Raw genomic sequence first — 16,610 nt, forward strand, 5'->3', positions numbered from 1 at the left:
GAGAAGAGGAAGTGAGAATAACCACCCAGCTGTGGCCTCACACACACACACACACACAGCAGTGTTTCACTGGATCTCACTGTCACACTTCCTCCTGCCGAGCCGCTTCTATGACACAAAACAACAACAGACAAGGCTTCTCCAAGCACCTCTGCTTTTACAAGGCACCAGATACCCTCATTAACCCTCGCTGGTAATCTGATTAACCCCTGTGACTGAAGTAGTTAACCCTACCGACACCACACAATGCAAGCACACAAAGTAAGGTACAAAAATGTATATATCTAGCAGAATTATTTATAATTCATTGAAAAGCATTTGTAGAAGTCAAAGAGCTAGGTGCAACGTGCAGTAACTGGAGTCATCCAATCAGAAATCCTCTTAATTGACCGCACAACCGGAAACCGAACTCCCGTCGGATTTTAGGGGTTGCTGGACACTGTTACTGCTCTCTGCTCTACCTTAATAAAAATAATCTGTGTGTGTGTGTGTGTGTGTATATATATATATATATATATATATACATAAATATATATACACACACACACACACACACATATGTGTGTGTATATATTTATGTGTATATATATATATATATATATATATATATATATATATACACATATACACACACACACACACACACACACTCACACACACACATACACACACATTTTTTACAGCTTACATGTGGTGGTAAATCCTTAACACATGCTCTGACATGCTGCACATTTATATGATGCACTTTTCTTTTTTCTTTTTGCATTTGAAGCCAAACAGGCAGACATTTTGCATATAAGCATGCACACATGTCTGTATGGATTCAGTACTGAGATAAAGCCGACACATACACATGTTACTATTTATACATAAGTGGCTGACATATGCTAATCCATGAATGTGCTTTTTGTTATAGTAGTAATGAAGCCCTAGATATTATAATATAGCATTTAAAATCGAAATGATCTCGTGCCCATCCAATGGTATCCTGCATTGCTAGTGTTCCTATATTCATTATCAACCAGGATTCCTCTAGAGCAGGGGTCTCTAAACATTCTAAACAAAGGACCTGTTTACTGTCCTTCAGACATTAGGGGGGCCAGACTTTGGCCAGTGGGAATATAAAATGCCTCAGGCTTGGAGGACTTGAGAGAATAAAGAATTACATCAGTAGGCAGAGGAATGGTGGTCCATCATTGGTAATAGTTGGAGGAACAGTGATCCATCATTGGTAATCGATGTTTGTGGAAAGAATAGTGTCGCCCTGGTGGTGCCAGTGGAAGGAATAGTGCCCACACTGTCGGTGCCAGTGGAAGGAATAGTGCCCACACTGTCGGTGCCGGTGGAAGGAATAGTGCCCACACTGTCGGTGCCGGTGGAAGGAATAGTGCCCCCACTGTCGGTGCCGGTGGAAGGAATACTGCCCCCACTGTCGGTGCCAGTGGAAAGAATAGTGCACCATCGTTGATGTTAGAGAAGGAAGTTAAGCCCCATCACTGGTGTCAGGAGGAACAGTACCCCACTGTGGGTGTCAGAGGGAGGAATATTGTCTCAGGGCCGCAACCAATGGTATCCTGCATTGCTAGTGTATCTATAGTCATTATCAACCAGGATTCCTCTAGAGCAGGGGTCTCTAAACATTTTAAACAAAGGACCTGTTTACTGTCCTTCAGACATTAGGGGGGCCAGAGACTTTGGCCAGTAGGAATATAATCGGTGCCAGTGGGAATACTGTCGGTACCAATGGAAGGAATAGTACCCCATGGTCAGTGCCAGTGGAAGGAATAGTGCCCCACGGTAAGTGCCAGTGGAAGGAATAGTGCCCCACGGTCAGTGCCAGTGGAAGGAATAGTGCCCCAAGGTCAGTGCCAGTGGAAGGAATAGTGCCCCACGGTAAGTGCCAGTGGAAGGAATAGTGCCCCACGGTCAGTGCCAGTGGAAGGAATAGTGCCCCAAGGTCAGTGCCAGTGGAAGGAATAATGACCCACGGTCAGTGCCAGTGGAAGGAATAGTGCCCCCACTGTCGGTGCCAGTGGAATGAAATAGTGCCCCAGGTCAGTGCCAGTGGAAGGAATAGTGCCCCCACTGTCGGTGCCAGTGGAATGAAATAGTGCCCCAGGTCAGTGCCAGTGGAAGGAATAGTGCTCCCACTGTCGGTGCCAGTGGAAGGAATAGTACTGTTGATGTTAGAGAAGGAAGTTAAGCCCCATCACTGGTGTCAGGAGGAAAAGTACCCCACTGTGGATGTCAGAGGGAGGAATATTGTCTTGGGGCTGCAAGCAAATAGTTGCAGTTTGGAGACCACTGCCCTGGGAGTTTCTTGAGTTACTTGCACTGTGGCTAATTGACCTCTCATTTGAGGGTGCCAGCATAGTTTTGGGGCCAATGGCACTTAGCAGAGTCAGCTGCATGACACCAATGATCTTTTTTAATTGTCTACAAGGGTGATATTCTGACCACACTGTAAGGCAGGCATGCTTCCCACTGACCATCCATGAATTGGTTTTAGCAGGGGTAACCTGAGACCTGAAAATGATTTGAAGGGTTTCCCTTGAGTAAAAAGGTTTAGAAAGTCTTCTTGATAGTATGTAGCGCTGCATAAAAATCATTCTTGTAAATGAAGTATGTGCACATGACATGTACAATTATACAATGTTGTTTCCTAATAATTATCCAATTCATCAGAAGCATTTCTTAAAAGAAAAAGCTCTACTCCACTGTTTTGAGTAGAGGTAGGGGAGGCTAATGTGCTAGTATCACACACCTCAGTGTGCTTCTCTGGCGATGACTTCCACCATCTGTGTTGCTTTCCAATCCTTTGTCAGCTTCCTTTGCCCTTGGCTGACCACACACACACCTACAATTCATTTCTTACATTCCCGTTTTCCTGTGCATTGACTGTAAGGTATTTATATCACCATATGCCATCACCATATCATTTTAAAACATTGTACAATAAGAATGGAAACAATAGCACACAAATCAAGATTCCTAAAGTTGGTTACATCATACAATCATGCCACAGATGTCACAATCTAGTGAAATCTAATGAAAACATTCATGGCTTGTTCACACCACGTCTGTGCTGTATTTTTTCTGCATATGTATGGTGTGAACAGGGCACATAGAAAACTACTATGTGCAGAAAAATGCCACTCAATGCACATGGTGTGAACAAGCCCCCTAAGCTGGCCATACACTAGTAGAAGTAGCTTGGGTTATTTGTTAGTGGGGTCATATCGACATTCGTTTTTTCGGCAATACTGGTGAGAACATTTGAAATTGTGGGACAGAAAACGTTTCTCAAACAAATGAAGCTCCAGATCCACAATTTTGCTAGCCAGACCCCTAGAATTTGTGTATACGCCTCTTAGTTCTGTATGCGTACGTATTGTTTTCACCCCTTGTTTCTTTGGGCTTTGTCTTTGAATTTCCCAATCACTTACCCTGTGATTAGTTGTTATGGTTATATTTTCACTTATATTACTATTTTGACTCCATCACCCTCTGTTACCCGCTCCCTATCGGCTATTGCTTTTTCTGACCCCCCCCCAAACACCTACTTTAGAAGCTCCTCCAGCTTTGTGGCTATCTTACTTCCCAATAGAGCTAGCTGTACCATCCCCATTAAGGTGTAGCCCGTCTTTACTAAAGAGCCAGTAACTGACTGAGAAGTCAGACCAGTTCTCCAGGAACCCAAATCCCTCTTTCCTGCACCAGTTCCTCAGCTACTTGTTCATTTCCCTAAGCTCCTGCTGTCGCTCTGGTGTGGCTCGAGGTACTGTACAAGGAGTATTTCAGAATAAACTACCTTGGAGGTCCTTTACTGCAATCTATTCCCTATATCCCTGAAATAGTTTTTGAGGACTCTCCACCTTCCTCTCACTTGGCCATTGGTACCAACATGTATCATGACCGCTGGGTCCTCACAACACACAGGTACTCCCCAATACTCAGGGACTCCCCAATATTCAGGGACTCCCCAATACTCAGGTACGACTTAGGTTCTCCCAATACTCAGGTACTGCTCAGGTTCTCCCAATACTCAGGTTCTCCCAATACTCAGGTACTACTCATGTTCTCCCAATACTCAGGTTCTCCCAATACTCAGGTACTGCTCAGGTTCTCCCAATACTCAGGTTCTCCCAATACTCAGGTACTACTCAGGTTCTTCCAATACTCAGGTACTACTCAGGTTCTCCCAATACTCAGGTACTGCTCAGGTTCTCCCAATACTCAGGTTCTCCCAATACTCAGGTACTACTCAGGTTCTCCCAATACTCAGGTACTACTCAGGTTCTCCCAATACTCAGGTACTACTCAGGTTCTCCCAATACTCAGGTACTACTCAGGTTCTCCCAATACTCAGGTACTACTCAGGTTCTCCCAATACTCAGGTACTACTCAGGTTCTCCCAATACTCAGGTACTACTCAGGTTCTCACAATACTCAGGTTCTCACAATACTCAGGTACTGCTCAGGTTCGCCCAATACTTAAGCCCCCACTAGACAGTCAGTTCCTTTTTTTTTAATTGTGTATATGGTTTTCTTACAGAAAATTCCATTCACATCAAAATTTTATGTTAAATGCAAAGTATCATTTTGAAGCACCTACAAAACGACAATTTGTCAATGCATTATCGAATGTACCACTGAGATTTTTTGCATGAACTTTTATTAAAAAGAAAACAAATCTACCTGCGTATGGCCAGCTAATGTCTCCGCCAATTATGGCTTTGTGCAATTCATGCAATTTGTATGAGTGCTTTGGATCTATCTTGGAAATTGTTGTAAAATTTAACCTAAAACTTTCGTGACTGAGCAATATGATTGCAATGTGCGTGGGCGGCTTTAGCGTCACATATTTCCCATAGACCTCAAAAAGGATCTGACACTTGAGTGGCAGGGCTGGGCTCGAAACTGCTCGTCAGAAGCCATCAATATGTGACTTGACAGAAGAGAAGCACAGAACTGAGTGATGGTAACACATTACATTTTCACATCTACGTTCTTCAGCCAAATAATTCTCAGCAGATTTCCCCTTTAAAGGTATATATTGCAGAGCCACGCAAGAATCCAAGCAGGGCACATTTTCTTAAAGCGCTCTTTGTTAAAAGGTGAGGTCTGGCCGGCCCCCAGGAGCGCACACACCCACCCAGACGCACATTATCCTCCGAACACATGTACTTTCACCTAAAAATATCATGGATACGCTCAGCTCAGAGGCACGACTGCTCTCCACGGCAACACACCTGGCAGATCGTCTTGTAAAGTGATCCCGTACTTCATTCTCTTCCCCAACCGAGAACCTCTCACGAGCCAAGGCAGCATTTTCCCAGGATTAGCAAGAACGGCGACGATCGACCATCTTCTCAGGCTGTTCTACGTTGCTGATGACTCCGCAAAAGGCAGAACGACGAGCCTGCACGAGGCTCTGCCGGTCCAAGGGGGAGAAAATACATAAAGCAGTCAGGAAATCAGTCAGTCAGAAGTGCCGCCAAAATGTGAGCTCCTTCTAAAGAAAGGCCCTCCCTTGTACAGGCTGCCAATCACATATGGGTCACGAGGCTATTTGCACAGACTGAATAGAGTTCCTATTGACACGGCTTATGTCTGCAGCATGCTACCCTCAGCAAAGCTTTCAAGAACATATCAAGTTACACAGTCCCTCGCTCTCTCGCTCTCTCCATCTACATTTAGGGACAGCCATAAAATACAATCTTTCCCAGAATACATTTTTAAGCTCTGCTGAAATAAATCTCCACAAGTGACCTGTGTTTATACAAGGCACAGAAATGCATTATACAGATCAGGGGTGTTGTGTGCATGCTAGTGCAGCATGGAGTTAAAGAATTCTCAAAGCTAATTTGTAATTTTACATGGGCGCCATACATGTACAACCGGAGTTTGTTTTAGCATTTAGCCAGTTTTCACATCGGCTTATTTCATACCCCCCAGATTTAGAACCTGAGGGAAATAGTGCAGATCATATGTGGTGCGAAAGAATAGACATGTGCAATTAGTTTCGTTCCAAAAGATTTCTTTACCCAATTTAGTAAAAATGTGTTAATTTGGAGATATCCGAATGATCGAAAACCCGTTTAACAAATTTTTCAGAATACAGTGGAACCTTGGATTGCGAGTAACGCGGTTAACGGGCGTTTTGCAATATGAGCACTGTTTTTTTTTTTTTAAATCGGAACTCAGTTTACGAGTGTTGTCTCGCAAAACAAGCATGATTCAGGTCAAAGCGGTGTGCAGTACCACGTTTGACTTGAGGTGTGGGGGGGGGGGGGGGGCGCCGGAGCCGAGCAGAGCGTTGGGAAATGCATGGAAAGACCCAAGGACAGCTCAGCTGACCTCGGGAACGGAGTCTCGGGCTCTCCAGAGCCCCTCCACCTCTGGTCGATTGCGGTATTGCATGCCATTGAACTCAATGCAGATTTTTTTTTTTTTCGTTTCCATTGACTTCAATGGGGAAACTCGCTTTGATTTGCGAGTACTTTGGATTACGAACATTCTCGTGAAACTGTATTCATGAATTCGAAAAACCAAACATCTGAAATAATAACTAATAATAAGTTACTATTAAATTATAGGTATTGGAATTTCCATTCAAATTTGGCTGTTAGTGAACGTAACAAATATGAATATTCAAAGTTACGCTTAGATGCGGAATTTGTTATTTTGGAAAATTAGTAACTGTGGATAAATTCGCATTCATTACGTTCACTAACAGCCAAATTTGAAAGGAAATTCCAATACCTATAATTTAATAATTCGTTATTATTAGTTAGTTATTCTTTCTTATTTTCGAATTTATGAACCTTCCAATTTACAAATTGCGATCAAAACGAATGACCTGAAAGAAAAAAAAAACGAACGAAACAAAATTATTTTTTTGGCAATGCACATGTCTACCAGAGAATTGCACTCCCCAGATTTAGAACTTGAGAACGAGGGAAATGGTACAGATCATATGTTGTGCTGAAGCATTGCACAGAGGCGCTATAGATGGAAAAGAGGGCAAGGCTACAGTGATCGGAATACTGGGTGTGGCTGAAAGCCCAATTCCAGAAAACTTGGGGATTAACTGCTCATTTAGGTCTAGGTGGCATGGAAAAGTAGATTTACTTGATCCTCAACCACTCTGTGCTGTTAGTCCCGTCCCTGCAGCATCTTCTGCCCCATGTTCCAGCAGGCTACTGTCCTGACGTTGGAGCAGGGGCGGACTGACCATTGGGACTCTCGGGCACTGCCTGAGGGCCCCATGCCACTAGGGGGCCCCATTAGGGTTGCCAACCTCAATAAAACCAGGGACAGTATGTAAAAATCTGTGGTTTTTTTACATCTGTCCCTGATATGTCCAAAACCGACATGCTTTTGATGTGAAAATACTGAGATTTTAGCTGCCCTGCCTATGCACTGCCTCCTGGCGGGGTGGCCATCTGTAAGCCCGGGGGCCCCATATCTTCTATTGCCTGGGGGCCCCATGAGTTGTCAGTCCACCCCTGCGTTGGAGCATGGGGGAGCGCTGTCTGCCAGGGAAGCAGAGGATCAGGTAAGTAAAATGCTTTACTCTACCAAAGACTTAAAATGATTGTAAAACAGCCCATTCAGTTTAAAATTGTACCTACAGGAAAGCCTATAATAAGGCTTACCTGTAGGTACTGTAAATATCTCCTAAACCTGAACCATTTACTATATATAATCTCTGTCATCTACGCATGTGCTCTGAAGGAACAGCCGCTCGTGCCATTTCTTCAGGACCCTGTCTCGTGACAGGCGGCCATGCGGAGTCCGCAAACCCCGGAAGAAACACCAGGAAAGATGTCAGCCATCTCAGCGGTGTTCGGGCGCTGCTGCAGGGCTTCACTCTTAAGGTAAGTATTTCATAATGAGCTAGTATGTGATGTATGCTAGCTTATTATGCCTCTGTCTTACAGGTTTTTTTTTTTTGGTTAGGGCTTACAACCTCTTTAAGTTTTAAGAATTAAATTGAATCTTCAGGTCTGATCCAGCATTCCTGCATGCTGCAAGTAAGTGAGTGGTCCAAGAAGTTATTGTTAAGAGAGAGTTCCCCTTTCAAGGCCCATTTTAGGTAAAAGGACTGAAGACTTAAGAACTCTGGAAGGTTTTCCCAATCTCTCACTTAGCGTAGGGCGGCTCAAGATCTTCCTATTACCCACTGCTGCAGCATGAGTGAATTAAGTGCTGCTAGAAGAGGGTGATCTCACAATCTTCCCCAGAGTCCCCTTACATTTTTAGTGTATCCAAATAAATGCACACAGGAGAAACAAATTGACAACCAAAAGTACATGCAAAAGGTATGAAGGTATCCTTATGTGTTCCCTGCTGTTGTGTCTGCAAACAAAGCTACAAAGCATTATATGCTACTGGAGACTCATATTCACATGGACAGCAATGATAAACATGTGGTATATGTACTTAACTTTTATACCATAGCATGCAGCACATGAATCTGTCGTACTGGAGTGTATTAAAATCCATTATATGCTGTATTTACTGAAGTCTGTTATATCTTTATTTTGTTAATATAATCCCTATATAAATATTGGGTTATTATTATTATACAGGATTTACACCAAAAGTTTACTCAGCACTTTAGAGCATAAAGGGAGACAGTATGATTACAATACAGTTTATTACTGAAGCAATAGGAAAGCCTTGCTCATAGGGCTTACAATCTAATGGGAGAGGGAGGTGGCACAAAGGGTAATAGCTGTGGGGGGTGATGTGACAGGGGTAGTCGAAATACAGATTTCTTTTTATCTTCTTTTTTTTTAGGAGGAGTGGTAAGCTTCCCTGAATAATGGCGGACTGAGTATAAGAGGATATATTGGAGTAGGGAGTTCCAGAGGATGGGAAAGGTTTTGGAGAAGTCCTGGAGGGGAGCATGGAAGGAGGTAATGAGGGAGCTATAGAACAAGATGTCTTATGAGAAGTGGATTTGGGAGATGTATGTCGGGCTAGTGGAAGCCAGTGAAGGGATTGGCATAGAGGAGCAGTAGCTGTGAATCAGTTATTGTCAGTTTTTACGTCGGAAAAACTTTGGATGGTTTCTCCGACGGAATTCCGCTCAAGCTTGGCTTGCATACACACGGTCACACAAAAGTTCTCTAAAGTTTCGACCGTCAAGAACGCGGTGACATACAACACTACGATGAGCCAAGAAAATTAAGTTCAATGCTTCCAAGCATGCGTCGGACGGACAAACGGAATTTCTGAAAGTTTGAGAACCAGCTCTTGACTCTTCTTGTCGGAATTTACGATCGTGTGTACGCGGCATTAGTAAGGTGTATAAGTCTATATGTTATCATGGTAATTGAATAAGGAGAACAAATTCAATTTAAAGAATTGTCACTTAATCACCCAAAGTGACAGTGTCTACTACTACACCCAATCACTGCCTCCCTGCTCTGTCAGAGCCCTCGTTCTGCTGCTCAAATGAAGCAGGGGGCTTCCATGTATGAGAGAGCATGTGACCTGCCCCATGTAATGGTACTCTGGCCTGAGCACCAGTGCTGTATTATGGCCTAGGCCGACAAGGCCCAGGCCTAGGGCGGCACTTTGCAGGGGGCGGCAAAAAAGCCTGTCCCCCTGTCCTCTTCCCACCATGTCCCTCTGTCCTCATCCCACCGCGTCCCTCTGTCCTCCTCCCATGAAAATGACAGGGCGGGTCTTAAAAAGGAAGGGGCGTAGTCTTGACAGGAAGGGGTGCGTCATATATAAAGTAGGGGGTGTGCGAGTTTCGTCAGGCCTAGGGCAGCACAAAACCTAAATACACCCCTGCTGAGCACCCAATCACCAGCCCTGAACATGGTCATCCACCTGAGTAAGCTTCAACACCATCCAACATCTGAGCTCACCCAGAGTGGACTCCTGCTATGAGAAAGCAGCTTGAATAGGCAAGTATACCTTCCTGGGAAAGGGAGCGGACTATCAGTAGACACTGGAATTGTGCCCTGAATGTCTAAAGTGACAATGTTGCCTTCAGGTAGATCTTAATTACTAATATTTCATATACGCTTTAATTTTGTAATGTAATATGAAAAAAAATTTTTTTTTTCAATCTTTTCAAATATATACAGTATACATCTTTTATTTAAAGTATATGTAATGATACTGCCATGAAGATCCTTGTTCGGACACTTTCTGTTCAGAGATGACAGCTGTCTCCCAGTTGTGCTCCTGAATGGTTGCCCAGTCACATGAGCCCCTCGTAGAGACTACTGTACTGACACACATTGCCCAGGCATGGTCCGCCATTGTCACTGCCAGGAGGCCATTCCAGAGCAACCATGTGGAATGAGAACTTTCCCTTTCGTCAATACAAATAATTATACAAATATTTTATTGTCCCTGTACCTTTGAAGCAATGCTAGGTTTTTGGTTTTAGCTGCTACCATGCCACTCATTGAATAAACACTGCAACCAGCAAAGGCCAGAAAGTTTGTGCCCCTCATTTATCATTCATGTGTTTGTTATTTTTATCTGTGTTTTGCAGCTAACAGTACATGGGCTCTTGTACACCATTTCTTTTGGGGGAGGGATACAAAGGCCCCTCACATATAGAAATTGCATATAGAAACCCCCTATTTCATATACACTGAGGTGACACTGTATGGCACAGTGCATGACATCATTTGCCAGATTAAAGCGGATCTCCACTCTAAAGTGGAGTCCCGCTGATCGGAACCCTCCCCCCCTCCGGTGTCACATTTGACACCTTTCAGGGGGGAGGGGGGTGCAGATACCTGTCTACAGACAGGTATCTGCACCCACTTCCGGCCCTACGATACGGGCAAAGGACGGGTTTTTTCCTTCCTTCCCGTCCGTCCCCCCGTTGTATGCTGGGAACACTCGGCTCCCAGCACACAGCGGGAGCCAATCGGCGGGCGCAGCGCGACTCGCGCATGCGCCGTAGGGAACCGGGCAGTGAAGCCGGAGCGCTTCACTTCCTGGTTCCCTCACCGAGGATGGAGGGGGGAGCAGCAGGGTGACGAGCGATCGGCTCGTCATCTGCTGCGATCACCGCTGGACTCCAGGACAGGTAAGTGTCCTTATATTAAAAGTCAGCAGCTGCAGTATTTGTAGCTGCTGGCTTTTAATATATTTTTCCCGTGGCACATCCGCTTTAAGTATTAACAGTCACTGCAGCCACCAACCAAGAAGAAGTCTACTTTTGGATTTACATAAAAAAATATATATATATATATTATATATATATATATATATATATATATATATATATATATATAATATATATATATGTTAAATTAAAATAGTGAAATCTCAGTAGAAAAAAATCCAAAAAGCAATTGAAAAAAACATTTTTTTTTACTCCTAATGCCATAAAAGTATCTTTTCCATATTGAGAAAAAAAAAAGAAAAGAGACCAACTGACCGAAAAAATTCCTTTTTGTGTGACTCATTTCCTCCAAAACAGATGGAGAGCAGGTCTCCTGTACATCTCTATTAGGCTTGAATTAATAGGGTTGGGTTCTAAAGTCTGCAGGAGAGGAAAAGTAAAGGTGTCGCACACAGCAAACAATCCAATCCCAGCAAGTAAGGTTTTTTTCCCTTGCTTGAATAAGAGTAACAAATTATTTAAACCAAATAACCTTCAAAAGAGATACAATGATTTTAAATGTAAGTCTTAGGCCCCCTACAGACGAGCGGACAGTCCGATGAAAACGGTCCGCCGGACCGTTTTCATCGGACATGTCCGCTGGGAGATTTCGGTCTGATGGCTGTACGTTCTCTATTGCGCAAGTTCAAAGCTTCCCCGCATGCGTCGAATCAATTCGACGCATGCGCGGGATTTCTGTCCGCTGGTTAGACGTACTAACCAGCGGACATGTCCGCCGGACAGCTTCCCAGCGGACATGTTTCTTAGCCTGCTAAGAAACATTTGTCCGCTGGAAATCTGTCCGCTAGCCTGTACACACGATTGGATCTGTCCGCTGACACTGGTCGGCGGACCAGTTTCAGCGGACATGTCCGGTCGTGTGTACAAGGCCTTAGGCCCCTTTTAGACATGCGGACCGTATGTCTGTATTTCATCCATCCGTGTACGGATGAAAAAGGAACACATACGTGTATCCCTATGGATATCATCCATCCCCGCTATGGTCCGATTCTGCAAATCCGTCTGCGGATCGGATCGGGGGAACACGGACAGACGGTCCGTGTTCATCCGATCCCCCCCATAGAGGAGAGCAGAGATCTGACAGGGCGGTCCCTGCACAGTGTGTGGGGACCGCACTGTCATCCGCCGGCTCAGCAAGGATCAACGGAGCGCTCCCCGCTGAGCAAGCGGATGTTCACGGGGCGGATGTTCACGGGGCGGATCCCCCCGTGTGAAAGGGCCCTTAACATTAAGCTACATACAGTAAAAACAAAAACTGACCTTATTTACACATCAGTTACTTAGAAAAATAGTAAGTCTGGTTGGTAAAAGATGCAAAGTCACCAGCACCCCAAAGAGATGCACTTCACATGTTTATTGTGAAGACGTGTCACATAAGGAAAAAGGAACCAACATTTTGGGGCCTCGCAGGGTCCCTTTCTCAAAAGCTACATAGTGACAGTCACAACACTAGTGGTCACATATTGCCTTGTGAAAGCGACCCTGCAAGGCCCCGAAAGATCAGTTTCTTATGAGTTATTTGGCACCATCTGCACAATAAATATCTATTTGGAGTGCTGGTGAGTGTGCATCTTTGTGTTAGGTTCCTGCACAGCAATATCCATGGCATTCACTGAAAGCACCAATCATCACATGGTCAAGTACTAATGCCGCGTACACACGATTGGAAATTTCGACAAGAAAACCGTGGATTTTTTCTGACGGAATGTTGGCTCAGACTTGTGTTGCATACACGCGGTCACACAAATCTTGTCGGAAATTCTGACCAACAAGAAGAGCTGCACTATTCTGGCTAAAAGAGAATCACATTTTTTATGCTTAGAATACATATCACGGTTTTCTTACGATTCGTGCGGCATTACATAATCTTTCACATTAAAACAAAAAATTGGGCTAACTTTACTGTTTTTTTTTATTATTCATTAAAGTGTATTTTTCCCCAAAAAATTGCATTTGAAAGACCGATGGGCAAATATAGTGTGACATAAAATATTGCAGCAATTGCCATTTTATTCCCTAGGGTCTCTGCTAAAAATGTATAATGTTTGGGGGTTCCAAGTAATTTTCTAGCAAAAAATATTGATTTTAACTTAAGAAACAAGTGTCAGAAAAAGATTTAAACTTTAAGTGGTTAAACTTCCTGCATTTACACACAGCAGTTTGATCTAAGTAAGAAGTTTGTTACAATGTTTCATGTTTTTAAAAACTTGGCAGACTGCCATATTTTTTCTTTACGCACACAAGACACAGAAGTTTATCCCTTTGATCCAAGAAGGAAGCGTTAGTTACAATGTTTCCTGTTAAAAACTTAGCAGACTGCCCAAATATTTTCTTTTGACAGCTGATCAGTCTCTCCACTTATTACATGAAAGAATCAGCAAACTCTGCATTGGAGATGTCAGGGGGGTTGAATCGAGATCACAATTTTTTAATGAATAATTGTTTCAGCTCTAGTAAGTAGTAGATAGTCATAGCTGACACACTGCATACGTTATCAATCATTAAATAAAATCTGCCATAGGCCACTACAGGGCCAAGAGGGAACAGAGAAAAGAATAAAAAAAAGAAAAAAAAAGGAAGGAAGAGAAATTAGAGGAGACAGGAAAAACTGAGGGGGTAGGACAAGAAAGGGGGAGGGGGGGTAGGGGCTCAACCATTGGCTCAAGTTATCTCTATAAGATTGGCAAACTTGCTAATTACTGTGTATTTAATAAAATCTTTTGACACGGGAGAATTATGTATCAAACAATAGCCATTTAAAAAGAATATACTTGTTTCAACTTTTTGTTTCTATATTTTGTTGCATTTCAGTACTGCTGATCAGCTGCAGCCTCTTTGCTACCACTTCCTGCCTACATACATGCACTCCAGTAATGGTTGCACATTGATTTTCAGGGCAAGATTTCGGATGACAAAATTAGAACATGCCTCGGTAATCTATGAGGAAACTAATACATGTAGTCTCAGTCAAAAAGGTGACAAAGTACAATTGGGAATCTGGCACTGAGATTTTTCACACTGCAAAAATGGGAAGGGAAAAATATACTATGCTCCACATTTAAAATAAACCTGTCACTTTGCTCATTCTGCTGACAAGTCAGACCCAGTGGTGGCCTGCTTATTAGGGGCGCAGGGGTGCCACCACCCTAATCCATGTGCCCGGCCCCTAATCTCCATGTAGGATGCCAGACGCAGGTAGAAGGCATAGGTGTCAGTCCAGCCCTGCTGCCCACAGCCTGTATAATTCCATAAGACCCCTTTCACATTGAAGCGTTTTTCATGCGGTACAGCGCTAAAAATAGCGCTGCTATACGGCATGAAAAAATCATGCCCTGCAGGCTTCAATGTGAAAGCCCGAAGGCTTTCACACTGAAGCGGGACCGCTCCAAAAGTCCTGCTAGCCGCATCTTTGGAGCGGTATAGGAGCGGGGTGTTTACCGCTCCTATACCGCGCCTTCCCATTGAAATCAATGGGAAACCGCGGTAACCCTTTTTCGGCCGCTAGCGGTGGTTAAAACCTCACCGCTAGCGCCCGAATATCACGGTAAATACGTTGGTATAGCGGCGCTAAAAATAGCGCGGCTATACCGTCACCGCACCTCCGCTGCCCAATGTGAAAGCAGCCTTAGGCCCCGTACACACGGTCGGTTTGGTCCGATGAGAATGAACCGAAGTTCATTTTCATCGGACCAAACCGACCGTGTGTATAGGCTATCGGTCTGTTTTCCTTCGGTCCAAAATTTTAAAACATGCTTCAAAACCGAACCGATGGACCGCTGCCCGATCGGACCAAACCGATGTTTAGTACAGAAAAGCATCGGTTCAAAACCCGCGCATGCTCAGAATCAAGTCGACGCATGCTTGGAAGCATTGAACTTCGTTTTTTTCAGCACGTCGTGTGTTTTACGTCACCGCGTTCTGACCCGATCGGATTTTGAACTGATGGTGTGTACACATATCAGACCATCAGGCCACTTCAGCGGTGAACCGATGAAAACGGTCCGTCGGACCATTCTAATCGGTTTTGTCCGACCGTGTGTACAGGGCCTTAGAGGCTGCTGCGGCTGGACTTTGCATTTAGCAATACTAACATTATAGGGCAGTTTATACCCAGGGATCAATGCCTGGAACACAAATGTTTCCAGCATTTGTCCTAGGGCACACACTGCCAAACACGTTAGTAGCACTTGGTGCACCATCCAGCTGTAGAAGTTGCCACCTCATTTCTGTAAACCCAAACACATTCATTTACACAGGTTCCGTGGCTGATTAAGGTGGTAATTAAACTCACTTGGTGCCTTATCTAAATTAAAGGGGTTGTAAATGTTAGCTTTTTATTTTCTAAATAGATTCCTCTAGATCCCTTTCACACTGAGCCGCTCATAGCGACGGCGGTTTTACCCCCCACTAGCGGCCGAGAAAGGGTTAAAAACACCCGCAATACGCTGTCCCATTGATTTCAAGGGGCAGCAGCGGTGGAGGAGCAGTAAACACACCGCTCCTTCACCGCTCCAAAGATAGCAGGACTTTTTTTTACGGTCCTGCTAGCGCAACGCTCCAGTGTGAAAGCCCTCAGGCAAATGTGACAGCTGTTTGAGGGCAGATTGCAGGTGCTAATTTTAACGCTATAGCCTGCAATATGCTCCAGTGTGAAAGGGGTCTTAAGCTAGTGCATTGTTGGTTCACTTACCTTTTCCTTCGAATTTCCCTTCTAAATGTTTTTTTTTTCCTTTGTCTGAATTTCTAACTTCCTGTTCCTCCTCAGTAAGCTGTTCTGGCTGACTATCCACCGCTTGGGTGATGGTGGGAAGCTTACTGAGGAGAAACAGGAAGTGATAAGTTCAGACAAAGAAAAAAACATTTAGAAGGGAAATTGAAGGAAAAGGTAAGTGAACCAACAATGCACTAGCTTAAAGGAACCTATTTAGAAAATAAAAAAAAATGAACCTTTACAACCCCTTTAAATTTGTCTCAGAACCTGTGTAATTAATGTGTTCAGGTTTAAAGGGGTGAGGTGGCAACAGGCTGCTGTAACGCGGGAGGATGGTGCACCTGTGCCTTCCACCTACACCTGAATGCCAGAGTTTCATGCACCAGGGCACTTAGAGCCAGATTCACCAAAGAGATACGACGGCGTTTCTCCTGATACACCGTTGTATCTCTGTTTCTATCTATGCGACTGATTCATAGAATCAGTTACGCATAGATAGCCCTAAGATCCGACAGGTGTAATTGTTTTACACTGTCGGATCTTAGGATGCAGTACCGCGGCCGCCACTGTGGGGAGTTTGCGTCGTAAACCAGCGTCGGGTATGCAAATTAGGAGTTACGGCGATTCCCAACGGATTTTTGCGGTCGCTGCTAGTCTAGTTTCCCGTCGCAAAGTTAGTCGTCGTTTGACCTGCCCTAACTTTACTCAGCAAACGTATTGCTGTTT

The 16,610-nt window shown here is 44.1% G+C and overlaps 1 protein-coding gene across 13 annotated transcripts in view; it reads right to left on the reverse strand.

The window, feature by feature from the left end:
• Positions 1-16,610, reverse strand: part of LOC120913619 (muscleblind-like protein 3) — a 201,996-nt gene that overhangs the window by 155,510 nt on the left and 29,876 nt on the right. The window contains exon 1 of one of the 13 annotated variants that reach the window (XM_040323716.1): positions 5,253-6,148. The exons of 10 other annotated variants lie outside the window; for them this stretch is intronic. The gene's annotated coding sequence lies outside the window, so the exon portion shown is untranslated. Of the gene's footprint in view, positions 1-5,193; positions 6,149-16,610 lie in introns of those variants that run through there. 2 more of the 13 variants (XM_040323700.1, XM_040323701.1) reach the window with 2 other exon arrangements.

This window comes from Rana temporaria, chromosome 9 (genome assembly GCF_905171775.1).
Source record: "Rana temporaria chromosome 9, aRanTem1.1, whole genome shotgun sequence".
Classification (NCBI taxonomy): domain Eukaryota; kingdom Metazoa; phylum Chordata; class Amphibia; order Anura; family Ranidae; genus Rana; species Rana temporaria.